Source organism: Aquila chrysaetos, chromosome 10, assembly GCF_900496995.4.
Source record: "Aquila chrysaetos chrysaetos chromosome 10, bAquChr1.4, whole genome shotgun sequence".
Lineage (NCBI taxonomy): Eukaryota > Metazoa > Chordata > Aves > Accipitriformes > Accipitridae > Aquila > Aquila chrysaetos.
In genome coordinates this window covers 14,832,177-14,845,947 of record NC_044013.1, presented here as the reverse complement: position 1 = coordinate 14,845,947, position 13,771 = coordinate 14,832,177, and the positions used below count along the sequence as shown (strand labels likewise).

Genomic DNA, 13,771 nt, shown 5'->3' with positions numbered 1-13,771 from the left:
CACCACCATCTCTGCAGTTTTTGAGCCCAGGTGGCTGCCATTAGCACATGCACACAGGGCGGCCTTTCCCCTGTCACTGCCGATGGGGAGCTGTCACCTGGTACTCCGGCACTACTGACACACGCTGTCCCCGTCTGCCCCGCTCCCTGGGGCTCTGCCACCCGCTCGGCGCAGGGCTGAGGGGCTGTGCTGGGGGGTAAGCGGGGGGCAGAAGGGGCTGGGCTTTCTAAGGAGCAATTTGGGCTTCTATGGCCCCCCAGAGCGCATGGGCAATTTGCACAACTGAGCAAGATGCCGTCCATTGTGGGGCGAAAGGGACTGGCTTTAGCTCTTCCTCCCACCTGCACTGTCCCTTCCAGCGCCTTGCAGATGCTAATCGGCTGTGGGGGAGGCCGCCTCCAGACCCAGGGATGGGACGCAGTGAATTTTCCTGTCTCCCTCAGCTCTGACAAGCATCCATCAAGCAAGACTCAGGGCTATGTGTCTCCAGCGGCTGCAGGTGTTTGGACCCCAGCTCCTGTGTTGGACCCAGTGCTGCTGGGCTCTTGATGTACTTGTAGGGAGGACAAGGGGAAGATATGGAGTGAGGAAAAGTGAGGACATGTGAAAAGTGTAATAAACCTGGGGCTGGATAGGATGGACCCTGCACCATAATGAGACAAACATGGCCTGTGCCCTGGGAGCAAACCTAGCCCAGCAGAGGTGGCTGACTCTTCTCTGGGTCGGCCAAAAGCAGAAGTGAGAGGTGCTGCAAAAGCCATGATGCTCTATAAACCCTGCACACTCACAGCCCTCTACCCCATCAGACCAAGCTAAAAGGACCTGGGAGCAGAGGAGTCCCATGTCCACTTTCTGTACAATTCCTTAAGAGCGCTGGCACTTCAGTCCCACTGCTAACTGCCCACTTGCCTTTGAGGACAGTCATGACTGACTTCCCACTTTCAATCAAATGAAAGGTGTCAGAGTGCACCAGGGAGGGGTGGGTGCTCTCTGGAGGTGTCCTTCAGGCTTCACAGTGTGCCATTCCAGTGCTGGCATGCCGCCTTGAGCACAGCATAATGACAAGGCAGGATCCCAGCTCAGGGGAAAAGGATCTGGGTTATCTGGGGAGGGAGAGACACGGTTAATACCAGTGTTTGAAAAAGGAACGTGGAGGCATGGATCCACTGCGTGTGGGCAGCAGTGGGGTCTCCTCAGAGAGACCTGCCTTCAGCCTGCTGCAGTTGAACCTTTGGTCCCAAAGGAGCAACTATTTCAGGAGCTTGAACCAATGCGAGTTAAAAATTACTGTTAATCACTGACCCCTGTAATGCCGAAAGCGCTGCATAACAGAGGAGGTGCGTGCATGAAACAAAAGCCTACAATTTAATTCCAACAGTGATTAAATTGGCAGAGGTTGTGTCCTGTAACACAGCATTATGGAAGACAAGGCAAACAAGATTAACCCACATTGACAAGGCATTTATCCACAACTAAGAAGAGACCCACGCCACAGCACCTCTGTCCCACAAGTTTACACGAGCCCACAAGAGTCTAATCCCTCATGGCCTGTCAAGCTATTAGGCAAATCTCTGGCTCTCATTTGCCTAATCCAATAGCCCCTAGCTTCATAAAAAAGACCTCCTAGGGGGCCTTAACAACCATGTTTGTTAGGCCTTATATAAGTAAACAAAGCTCTGAAAGCCAAGCAGCTTCCCCTTCCATCTGGGATCTCAACAACCCCTTAACCTGGAGATAAAACCAACCACGCTCAGGAAAGGAGGACGTGTTTATAACAGGTTGAGTTCTGCCTCCACAATAAGCAGCATCTGAAGGATTTTGCCATCAGTAGCTCTACACTTAACAGTCACTGCGGAGGTGCCAGGTGCCTGATTTCACCCCAGAACCTTCATATCGTCAGGGATTTATTGCACAGCTGATGGGATCACAGTGCTTATTCCCTTTTCTGCCAGCTTCAGTGGAGGAATAAGCAGTGTTAAAGCATCCTTTCAAGACCAAGATGCTTTGTGTGCACGTGCAAGCATTGCCAGGAGACCAAACACTTTCACAGGCTTGTACACCCAAATCTACAAATGCTTTCTTGGAAGCCTTCTAAATATTTTTCTGAATCCAGCCACTGGCAGTGATACCTCTGACATTAAACAGAATGCAGGTGTTTTCTAGTCCTTGGATTTCAGGACACCGCCACCTCTGCTGTAGGGATATATGCCTCCCTGGTGCTTTGGCCAAGGAACCAAACCGTCTCAAGGCTTTCTGGATCTCGCGGGGCTGAGAGTTACTCTTACCCATGACACATCATTAACAATGCCCTTGCCAATGTGGTTTGCTCCACAGACAGGCAAATCTTTAGGGAGGGTTCAGGCAGATGAATAGTCACTCAAGGCTTGGCTGCCTACCAGTCTTAGCTAGGCCTCTGGAGGTTTGGAAACTAAGCTGAAAATATCACAGAAAACGTTTTCCTAAGGGGCCTTCCCGTACAGCTGAAGTGAGGCTGGGGTCAGGAAACCATCATCACATTTTCTCCCACTTCCTCCACAAAGTATGTTTGCAAAGGCAGAGCAGATAGAGTACACTTTAAGGAGAAACACGTGGCCAACAACATAGAGAGGTCCAGTGAACAGGAACACAAGGACAAACACCTCAATGGAAGACAACCCATGGACTGATACAGACAGGCACTGGAGTGACAGAGACCGCCCAGGCTCTCCTGGCTTCCCCCTGCCTCCCCCTGACCCCAGGCAATTTGGAGAGGAGCAGGTTGTGGAGGTAGCAGAAGAGCTCTGCAGAGATGCCACAGGGAACACCTTAAGATGCAGGATGAGCCTTTGCTGTGTTGTCAGTGCTATCCCTCTCCACGCAACCATCTTGGCACTGTACAGGCACAGAGGGTGCACACGTATTTCCAGAGCTGTGCGTGGGCTGGCAAATCCACAGGGCCACGGCGTACCGGCAGTCAAAGCCTGGCTGCCTTGGGCATGGTGGGGGTTGGCCGGCTGGGTCCTTACCTCTGTAGCTCATCTTTTACAAACAGCATCATCTCTCTAGGCGCTCACGCAAGTCTGTGCAACGCATGGAGAGTAAAAAAAGCACTTCACTCTTCCACCATATGTATGATAATTTCAAGGGAGAGGGCAAGACTGAAAAGTGAGCATTTTAACTTTAAAATGTAAAAAGGCTTCAAGACGTTTTTTGGCCATCTGAACCCCCAACCTCCGCCCCTGCCCAAGCTCCAGGCACGTAGGTATGAAACATTACCTGTTTTCCAGCAGTCCGGAGCAGAGTTCCCTCGGAGACTGGTGGTGAGCAGGGACCTGATCCAGAACTGTAAATCCTTCACATCCACCAGTTGAACAGCTGTTCAGGTTAGCTCTCATTTATATGCAAAGCAGTTCAGCCATCAGCAAGGATCTCTAATGATGCAAATCAGTCGTGTGTCATCCTAGCAATGAAAGTCAAGGGAGCTGTTACTTGCTTGAATCCAGCACATTTCAGCAAAAGTGCCATTTAGTAAAAGAAAGGGGATTTTTACTGTGGAGTATGGCCCACCACCCTCAGTCACTTTCCAGCTGAGATCACAGCTAAATCGCTTATCTTTACATTTTCATACAAATCTGATTATCCTTGAACAGCTAATTGTTTCATAAGTGTCACTTGGAAGCTATCCATTTCCAGCACAAGTAAAGAAATTGCACTATAAAACTGTCTACCTTCGCCATGAGTCACTTTAGCACATAGGATGAATATTTGGCACTCTTCACTTTTTCAGATTAACTCGCATATTTATTTTGGAAGAAAAAAATGGACGGCTTTAATTCCTTCCCATCAGAATTCCTCATATTTGCTTAGCTTATTGAAACTTTTTTAATAGACCTTACAGTATGTATGTTATATAGTGACTGCTGATGAAGGAGACATTCACATCTCCTTTCATGTAAAGAAAAAGCAGAAAAATATCTATGAGAGTGTTTGATACTTTGTTAAGAGAGTCAGTAAACCCTACAGATTATGTCACCTGCCATGAAGAAAGGTTTAATCCCTTTGGCTGAGGCCATGGAAACATCAAGAGAGGACTTAAATTCAGTGTTTTCTGGATGGAGCGTGTGTTTCTCTTCCAAAGAGAAATTCTAACATGTTGCAACTGAATTTCTTAAAGATCTGTTCTGAGCTAGGCTGGGAAAACCCCTGAGAAAGAAAAGAAGGTTTTGGTCTTCAGAAAGCAAGTCAATTTTCCAAGGACAGGAGTCAGTAATAAAATTCCTGTAAACTATAATTGAATGATCATTTCCATATTACCACAAAATGTTTTTCCCTGTATAAAAGAGATATTTCCTCAGCTGTTTACTCAGTCTGATGAGAAAGGAGTTATACACCTTTGCAAAAGGATATCGCTTACCCTGTGGAAAAAATGTCTATGTATTCTTCCAGGCATGTGACCACATACATTAGTTAAAGTTTAAAAAACCACCCAGGTTTAGCACAGCATCAGTTAATTATACAGTTTGTTAACATCTTTGGAGTACTATCTAAAACAAAAAAGTAATGTTCTTCTAGGTGGGCCTGATCTAAACGTGACATCCAGGAGCTGAAACCAAGAGCTCTGATTTCAGTTTTGCTTTTTGCTAACTAAAATCCTGCAGGGTGGAGGGACTGCAGAGGAGGAAACAATAAAAGTCATGGGCATCTCCAAAGTGCCATTGGAGATCCAGGACGAGGAACATGCCTTTTTCCTTCACGCTATGTATGCTTGGCCAAGTCACTTATTCCAGTCTGCAAAATGTGGCATTAATTAATAAACGGCCAGTGAAGAAATTGCAGAGCAATATAAGCAAGTGGTGTGTCATTACGAGAAAAGCTTGTACCAAAATCTAATGTTTTTGTAAATGTAGGCAAAATGGATCTATCCAGTGACCTAAGCAAGGACTTGAAAGCTGTGGGAAATCAGAGGTACTTCATGCAGGCAGGATCCTTCCGTGCTAAAAGACTCTGCAAGGAGCTACATGCCCTCCATTCCTATCAACTGAAATGAGGGCTGTGGGTGCTCCTCCCTCCCTAGATCGAAGCCTAAAATTGTCAATTAGGAAAACAAATGTAGGTCCTAGACATCTTTTTGTGAGTGTCAGTTCAGCAATCACTTTATTACAAGTAATTTTAGTATTGAATGTAGTGCAATTTCAGCAATTTAGCAAAGTACAATGATGGATTAAAGTGCCCGGTGATAGACGTTTATTTCACCTCCTGAAACACAATTATTATGCACTTTACTCAATAATAGTGTCTTGTTCCAACTAAAATACATGTTGTGTAATTCTTTAAGCTGTAGAATCATGGCAATTAGAGAGGGAAATGGCTGATTAGGTCACTGATTCCAGCCTGTTGCCAGCCCATGATTGCTCCCTGCCCGGTATCGGCCAGAGTTTCACCCAAACTCCTTGTGTTTACATGTTTCAGCGATGGTGATATCGATCAAAAAGAAAAAAAAGGTGGCTTCAACCACAGGTGAAGGATTCAGCCTTTTACTGCAGAAAATCCTGCATATTCACAGTGGGAAGGGTCTGAGGGGTTTTCACCTCCTTCTTATGGCAGATGGCTGACATACTTTCAACCAGAATGTTCTTCAACAACCTTTTTCCATGGAAGTGGTTTTGCTGAAAAAAATTCCCAATTTCCCTTCTAAATGAAAAGTATAAGCTTTTCAGTCTGAAATTCCTCTTGCTACTCTTTGCCTAATGACAGCTCAATATTTAGCATTTTCTAAAACAGAAATGAAAAGAAAATTAAGCCTGACTGAAATTTTACTCAAGAAAAGCCACAATTCTTGACCTGTACTGGCAGAGGGGTGGTTGAGATGTGGTTTCAACTGCTTTTTTTAGGGAGGTCAGCTGCCCAAGCTGTCTCACTGCTCTGGAGACCAGGGCCCTCTCTGCTGTCAGGGGCTGGGTGCTCCTCACCACATTCCGGAGCAGGCGAACAGAGCAGACACCCAGAGCCTAGCATTTTATTACATGTACAGATATACCTGCCTGCATTTCCCATGGAAACTGCACTTGTGGTGCTGGCTTTGTGCCTTCTCCATGTTTACCCTTGGGTCATATCCTTGAGAGCAGGTGCAACCTATGGAAACAGCACATTTTAAACAAATAAAAGAGAACGTCTTGAGAAAGCAAGCTTTCAACATGAACTCATGCAAACAGCAAGCCAGAAAAATCTGTGCTGTGGAGTTGCACTCATCCAAACATTGAAAAGACAATCAGCAGGGAGCTGCACGTGCAGTCCACACCACAACGGTGTGCCCGTCCCTTAGAAGTGCTGCCCAGCTGTGGACGGGCCAGAGGGGAATTGCCCAGGCTTGGCAGTCCCAGCAGTGCGCTCAGGGTTTGCCATGCAGTCAGCACTGGCAGAGGACTTGATGATGTTCAGACATAGAATATGACAAGCTCTCCCATCAAGGATAAGCTCAATTAATGAGTTAAAAAACAAAGAAATGCATGATTCTTCCGGACAACTCAAGCAAGCAAGCAAAGCCACAGTGTATATCATCCATCCACAAGCCCAGTCCTCACTCCATTGTCCAGCTCAGGAAGCAGCTTATTACATGCTATTGGAGTCAACAGACTGCTCCTGGTGCAACTCTCTCCTGTGCCAGCTGCTATTAAGCTTGGCCCTATGATGTGCTTTTCACCTGTATCTCACCAGCTTCCTGAGCCTTCCTGCCTGGTTATCCTCCATTAAGGCTATCCTGTAACTGAGCTGCACACAGAAACACGAGTACAAAAATGCACTGGTACAACTGACCTCAAATTAAACACCAAACTACTCCTGTTGAATTTCGGAGGTTCTGAGGCTTTAGCTACAACGTGAATGCCTGTGAATCTGGAGACCGGGCAGGGGGGGAAGGTCCCCTGGTGCAACTGTCGGGTGCCATTCAGCTCCAGCCATGAAATCACAACATTTACTTTGTAGGGCCGTGCCTGTGTCTTGTCAGACGTACAGCATCTCACAGCACAGCAACAGGCTCTGTTCCCAGCTCTACCACAGACTTCCCGCGTCTGTCTGGAAAAAAATCACCAAGAGGCACATCTGAAAAAATGTTACACGCTCAGCTCCAGACATTTGATCTAACACCTGGCCTAGCTCTCAGCGGCACTGGACACTGCAAACACTGTTGGCTTCAACTGTGGCACTTCTAAAATCCAGACCTGATGGGCAATGGGGATGGAGGGAACATCTGCTTCTTCACTGTGCTACACAGACTTCACACTAAGATACCTTTTCAACCGAGCTGTGTACAAGTCAAACCAGTTAAACCAGCGAACAGTTGCTCTTTGTTCTGCACACATGCCAGAACATTACAAACTCTCACAGTTTGGCACCAAAAAGACAGAGACCCAAAGCTAGAGACTGCTTTTGGAAACAGGAGCTATAAACTCTTTTACTTCTGTTTTCCCACGTGTAAACAGGGGATGCCAATTCCTGCCTGCTACTTAGGACTCCCAGGCATTTGCAAAGCACTGAGGGCATCCCGTAGATGACATAAAAGCAGCCTGCAGTGCTTCTTGCTTCATTTGTTTTTAAAAAGTTAGTAAGGTGCTGGCTGGACACTAGTAAAGTTTGCTATGTCAAGCACAAAATAAGATACTGTTGCACATGCTATAAAATAAATTAGTTGACCATGCTCAATACAGTGGCTGCTTTTTGACATTTCATCTGGTGCATTATATTCTATCCTAGACAAGGAGTAAGCGTGTGGAAATAGTTGAACACTGGAGATACCTTTAAAAGAAGAGAAATAAAAAGTTTCAAAACTGCTTCTCTACCTTGCCAGACTTCCTTGCACGTAGCTCTCCCTGTAGAAGTTTTGAGGAGGAATTCGCCTGTGACAGTATTTGCATTTGACAGGTGCCTTGCCGGAGCAGCATACCTGCATTGCATGTACTGCTATACACAGCAGAGCCGAGTGTGCTGCTCTGCGGTGATGGTTTGTAAGAAATGAGCACAGGACCACACGCTCCAGCCAGTACCAGTAGTCTGAATGTGTCATCTCAGCTAAGTAGGCAGAAACATGCTGGTTATTCACCACTGATCAATCCCGAAACTGTGATTTTGCTGGCGCCCGAGGAGCCGTATCTTCCACTGCAAGATACCTGGGAACGGGCTCGATGGCTGATGTCTGCTGCCATGGGGAGAAGAGCGATCTTGGAGCTCCTCCTGCACGGGGGCAATTGTGGGCAGCAAGGATGCAGCGAGCAAGAATGCCTGTTGCTCCTCACCTCCCCGGGGGCGAGTCAGGCAGCACACGTCCCTCACTGTCACACTCCACCAAGTCTGCTGGGACATGCCACGGCCAGGGATCACTCCTCACCAGGCCTTTTTCAAATAAGCAAAAAAAAGTAAAATGTCAAATAAAATAGAGTAAGAAAAGAAAAGTGGCATTTTGTGTTCCTCTGGTCTCCTTCATTCCCAGGAGTCTCTGATGCCTTAAAAGAGTGGCGACGTTTCTGAAAGCAAACCTTTTTGATGAATGATGCAGTTATTTATTTTGCAGAAAGCCAAGATTTGTCACGATGCCGTTTTCAAAGTAACACAGCATCTAACAAAGAGAATCATAAGCAATTTACTGCATGACACTCCATTCGTCTCAGAGGAAGAAAGACCTTGTTTGACCCTCTCAGGATTTGAACCTGTAATTCCACTGAACCAAGGGCTTTGAAACCTGAAGCTCAGCAGTTTTCTCCCTGAAGATAAGACTAGGTTTTCCTGTTCCCCATGAATCACCACAACCCTGCAGACTGCTGTGGAACATGAATTCCCCACTACACAGGAAACACGAGCATCTGTACATCCCATCAGCAAAAGATGGCCAACGTGACTGTGCAGCCATCCATGACACCATCCGCTCCTGCCGGTGCTCCCAGGTTGGATGCTGAGGATGGGGGAATGAGATCTTGTGCATGGGATGCATGTTGTCTTCTCAGTGCCGCACACTTGCAAGCCGTTCCACTGCTCGTGTCCACTTCAGCTTCCCCTGAGGCATCTGACAGGCAAACAAGAGGTTTTTTCCTTGCCTAAAAAAACCAGCTTTGCCCTGTGCTACCTGTGCTAGAGTATGCTTTATTGATTCAACGGGAGCAATACATGTGCCTCCAGAAGCAAGTGCAGGGGTCACCAGTTCCATCCCAGATTTGCATGATTTTAAACACAAGATGACAAACTTGGAGCTGATCTGGGAGCCCTGCTTAGCCTAAATCTCTTCTGCCACCCCAGGACCCCGGCACTTCTCAAGCTGAAAATGCAAATGCAAACAAAGACAAATGCAAACTTTACAGTCTGGATCAGTACCTTGCCTCCTCCGTGGAGCATGACCCCATTGGTCTGACTATCAGTTCTGACGGAACAGCCAGGCATCGCACCAGCGAGGACCTAAGAGACAAGCTCCCCAGGGCTGCACTATCATTATGAGATAAACACACTGAATTGCTCAATAGATCCCACGATGATCTGAAGGTAGAAGGACCTTGCTTTTGTTTGCTGCTCTGCTGAATATCACACCCGCAACCAGCAAACCCATGCTGATGTGAAAGGGTTGCAGCCGCTCGGGGCATGGTGGCCATCCTCGGACGGAGCGACCCTGAGCCGGGCTGCGTGCAGGCATCCCTGTGGTGCGAGGGAGGACTGGCTCTGGAAACCCAGCTACTCCCTCAGCCACTGGCACTGCTGAACTGTGGCAGCGAGCTGAGCCCAGAAAAGCATGCCGGGGTTTCCGAGGAGATAAGCATGCAGTTGTTGACAGCATTTTCCCCAAGTGTTACCCAAATCTGCAACGAGTCGTAACAGGCTTGTCATAAATTTGCCCTGTCAAAGCCTCCCTGGAAGAGTCTCTCCTGACACCCAGGAGGGCAGACCGCCCACCCTGGAGAGGAGGGAAGGAGGAGGCTGAGGTGGGTAACCAGACACTTCTCCGCTGTCTCTTCCCTCTGCCGTGCGTTCAAAGCAGCCTGCCACGGGCACGTCTTCGGAGGTCGGACACCTTGGGAGGATGGCTGCTTGCCAGGCAGGCCGTGGGAGCTGGGCTCCCTGCCTGAGACAAGGCCACAGGGAAGGAGAGGCTGTCTCCTGCCCTGGGTGCTACACTCCCTGCTTTTCCCCAGCCCTTGGCCAGCGGCTCGGCCATCCCACCCGTGCTGTGGTTCGCAGGCCCCCTCTGTAGGCCCAGAGGCAGAAAACCCATTTTCCATCCCTGGGGAGAAGCGCTGCCCTCACATGCAATTAGGAGAGGAACTGCCTTTATCCTGCCTGCAGGTCGTTTTAAAGATCGCACCAAACAGCCTTGGAAGTGGGGAAGGGGGACCAGGCGGGTTGTGCCGGGCTTTAGTCTGCAAGAGAAGGAGGGGGTTGCAGTTAGAGCACAGGACGGGGAATTAGGACATCCAGGGTGGCATCTCTGCCGACAGACCGGGCAGCCCAGCAGGCATGGTGGCAAGCCACGTTTGTGTGAACCTGATCCTGCTTAGCTCAAAGCCTCTCTGGGGAGGTCTCCCATGCTGCGCCGATGCTGTCGCACTGGCACAGTGTGTCCGTGGGAGATCTGCAAAGCAGCTCTGAGAAAGACTTATTTTCCCCACCAACTGCCCCCACTTTTTACAGCCAAGCTGAAGTAAAACATTTCCTGATGTTCTGGTGTGGGGAAATGACATTCCCCTTCCCATTTTGGTGGTCAAAAGCAGTGGAAATACCAAAGAAACACAGGTAGCTCCCAGGAGATTTTCAGCTGGAGGGGAGGTGGCAAGGTTCTGGGATGGGGAGGGGGGATTCAGGCCAAGCAGGGCTCCCAGATCAGCTCCATGTGCTCCAGAGAAGAGCATCCAAACCAGACCTGAACAGCAGCGTGGAAGCAATTTGCAAAACGCAATCAGAGACCAACGAGCTCTGCTTCAGCACAGAGACGGTAGAGTACCCAAGCACACAACCTGCCAGGCAGGTGCCAGCAGCATTACCCCTCCTCCCCCCCTCTGTCCCCTACGTTAGCTTCATCTCCTGCCCAAGCAGGTGAGCAAGAGCAGGGTGAACACCTGCATCTGCCAACCCCACAAACCTGGGGTCAGAGTGAGTTGCTGTGAGATACCTGTGCCTGCCCTGCCCCAGGCCCCCGGCACTGCTGCCCGCAGCAGAGCCAAACCAGGGCACGGGGGTTACTGACAGGGCTTTAGCAGCGGGAAGAATTAGCAGAGAAGCTTTCGTGGCCTTGGATCTTAATGAGATTCATTTCCAAAAAAGCCCAGGGTCTCATTGCAGTTTCCAAGCAGAAAGGGATCACCTGAGGACTTTGAAAGGGAAAGAAGAGGTACTTCATTAACACTACAAGAGCAGAGCTCGGCAGGAAGGGAGAGCGGAGAGTTGAGCCCAGGCCACGCGCATAGCAGGGCAGCATTTTGCTCCATCTGTGGTATGGAGGTTCGAGTATGCTGGATTCCAGGTTAAAGGAATACACACTTATGTATATTCTCCTATAAGCAAGAGAGATGCCACTTAAAGGTCACGCTGAAACTGGCCTCTCTGTGATTCCCTAGGAATAAAATAGGATTTGCGGCTATAGTTATTAGAGAAAAAAATACCAGAATTGCTGTTTAGGCTGCACATAGCCTGGGATCTGGTTTCAGGGGCTTTGCAGGGACATTCCATGCCACTTCCAAGGACTTGTTAAAAAATACTTCATACCAGCAGAGTTCTGTGGTATTTTTTTCCAGCTAGTCCTGCAGGCTACCATGGGGAAATTCACTAGCAGGATTTCTGTAGGACTCTGACTCACACAGGAACTTTTATTACTGCTTTTAAATATTTGACTGCCTTTTGGCTGCTGGCAGAAAAGTTATTAAATGTTTTACCAGACGTGGCCAGAAATTCTTTATAAAAACATCTTGGCCTGGCATAAAGCATATGTCTCTACTTATCTCCGCAGCATGTGCTCAAAGCTTTCACATGTCCCCTGGCAGTGGAGGAAACTTGGGACCTTCATGTTTCTAGGCTGTGAATAAACAGAGCATCCAATGTCCTGTGCTCGTGTGAGTAAATCTTCTGGTATGCAAATAGTCCTTCTGCAATAAGCAAGATATTCAAATTTGCAGGACTGAAGAGGCTGGGGCCCCAGTACAGACTCTAGGTTATGGTTCATATGCACAGTTCTGTGGCCTGATCCTACCAGGATCCATCTACTCAGCCACTCCACCCGTACGCAAGGGATTAAATTGAGTGAGGAGTTATTACTCTTGCAAGTAGTCCTGTTAATGTTACTAGGTCGGGTGACATTTTCAGTACTACATGACACATTTTTTCTTTCCTCAAAGCCCTTTCCCCTCCATCATTGTTTTTTCTCCCTTCATCTTCCTCACACAAATTAAGATGAAACAAAGAAAAAGCATCCCACAAACCAGAGCAGAGATGAATTCTGTCCCAGTGCTGCATGGAAGAAAACAGGAATAAAATCACTGCCTGTTTCTGCTTTCACAACAGCAGTAAATCAGGACGTTCTGCTAAAGGGGCTGTTCACCAGAAGTACTTGTGCCTGTATTTTGTTGCTCTACTCCCTGATTATTTTGCCATGTGATACAGTGATCAAAAGCAGTGGGTTATCCCTAAAAGTGCCTGCTGCTTACCTGCTTAGATAGCTGTGCTTCAGGAAAGTAATAAATACAGCTTCAACTTCTCTGCATCCCCCTGCGGGCATCCTGGAGCTGAACACACCTGTAGTGGTGATAAACGCAAGTGGGTAAGTGGAAGGAGAGAGGATCTGCGTGTCAGGGGCAGAGCAGGCTGGAAGCAGCCCCATTCCTACTGCATGGAGTGGCGGCATGCCCAGACTGTCCTCCACTTTACAGGGGTTACTTCTAAAAGAACGACGTCTGGTACTGCTAACCACCTAACCTCGGCAGCTCAGATTTGCTGGAGATTTCATGCTCAGGCAGCCAGGCTGCTCTGGGCTCCTTCCTATTCTGGCACCAGTGCTGGAGTGGAGCAGCTTGGAGCTAGCTCAGGGCTGTCCCCGCAGGCTTCGCTGTAGGCAAATCTCGTGTGTTACACAGCTGTCGGTGAGGCTGAACTCTGGTGTAATGCAGAGGAGGTTCAGGCCCAGCCTCTGATCTTCACCATTTCACTGCAGATTAACCTCAAATTCCCACATGTCAGTGGCTTCTGCTTGGGTGCAGATGGCAGGATGGGGCCCCACTGGGCTGGTGGTGCAGAATGACTATTTGAGGATTCCAAAAGGCTCACAGATGCCCTCCTGGGTGCGAACCCTCCCTGCTCCCAGCCACGCGTGTGCACCGCACCGCCCCACGCCGTCACCAGCCGCATCCAAACCATCGCTCTTCGCACTTGCGCGTTATCGCTAACACCCACGCAGGCCCACTGGGAGGGAGCCGCGAGCCCCGCCGCATCCATCTACCGAAACCTGAGGAGCAGGACGGGTTTGGTTTGCAGGCTGTTTCCTCCCACAGGTCCGAAAGTGCCCTGAGCAGCCCTGCATGTCCCGGGGAGCCAGGCAGGGCAGAGCCCGGCATTAGCAAGGGCCGCTGGTGCCCTCTGTTGTCACAAAAAAATATAGGAGCTGCTGGGAGCACGAGTGGGACGTGCCACCCAGGACGGGGTGCAGGGCACCCACCTTTTTGGGCTGCAGGTGGTGGAACAGGGCTGAGCCTGGCAGCTCCCAGGGAACAGCCCGGGCTGACTGCAATTAGAGCTCAATGGGTTTAGCTTTACATGTGGGCACCCACATAGGGCA

At 48.9% G+C, this 13,771-nt stretch overlaps 1 long non-coding RNA gene across 3 annotated transcripts; it reads right to left on the bottom strand.

Moving 5' to 3' along the window:
• Positions 1 to 915: 915 nt before the first annotated feature.
• LOC115347678 lies at positions 916 to 13,534 on the bottom strand. Of its 3 annotated transcripts, XR_003925570.1 has the most exons (5): positions 13,436 to 13,534; positions 12,648 to 12,735; positions 8,268 to 8,364; positions 7,815 to 8,170; positions 916 to 1,103 (listed from the first exon to the last, which is right to left on the bottom strand). It is a non-coding gene; the product is annotated as an uncharacterized LOC115347678 (long non-coding RNA). The 3 variants fall into 3 exon arrangements; XR_005933483.1 differs by having other exon boundaries at positions 7,815 to 8,364; XR_003925571.1 differs by lacking the exon at positions 7,815 to 8,170.
• Positions 13,535 to 13,771: the final 237 nt, after the last annotated feature.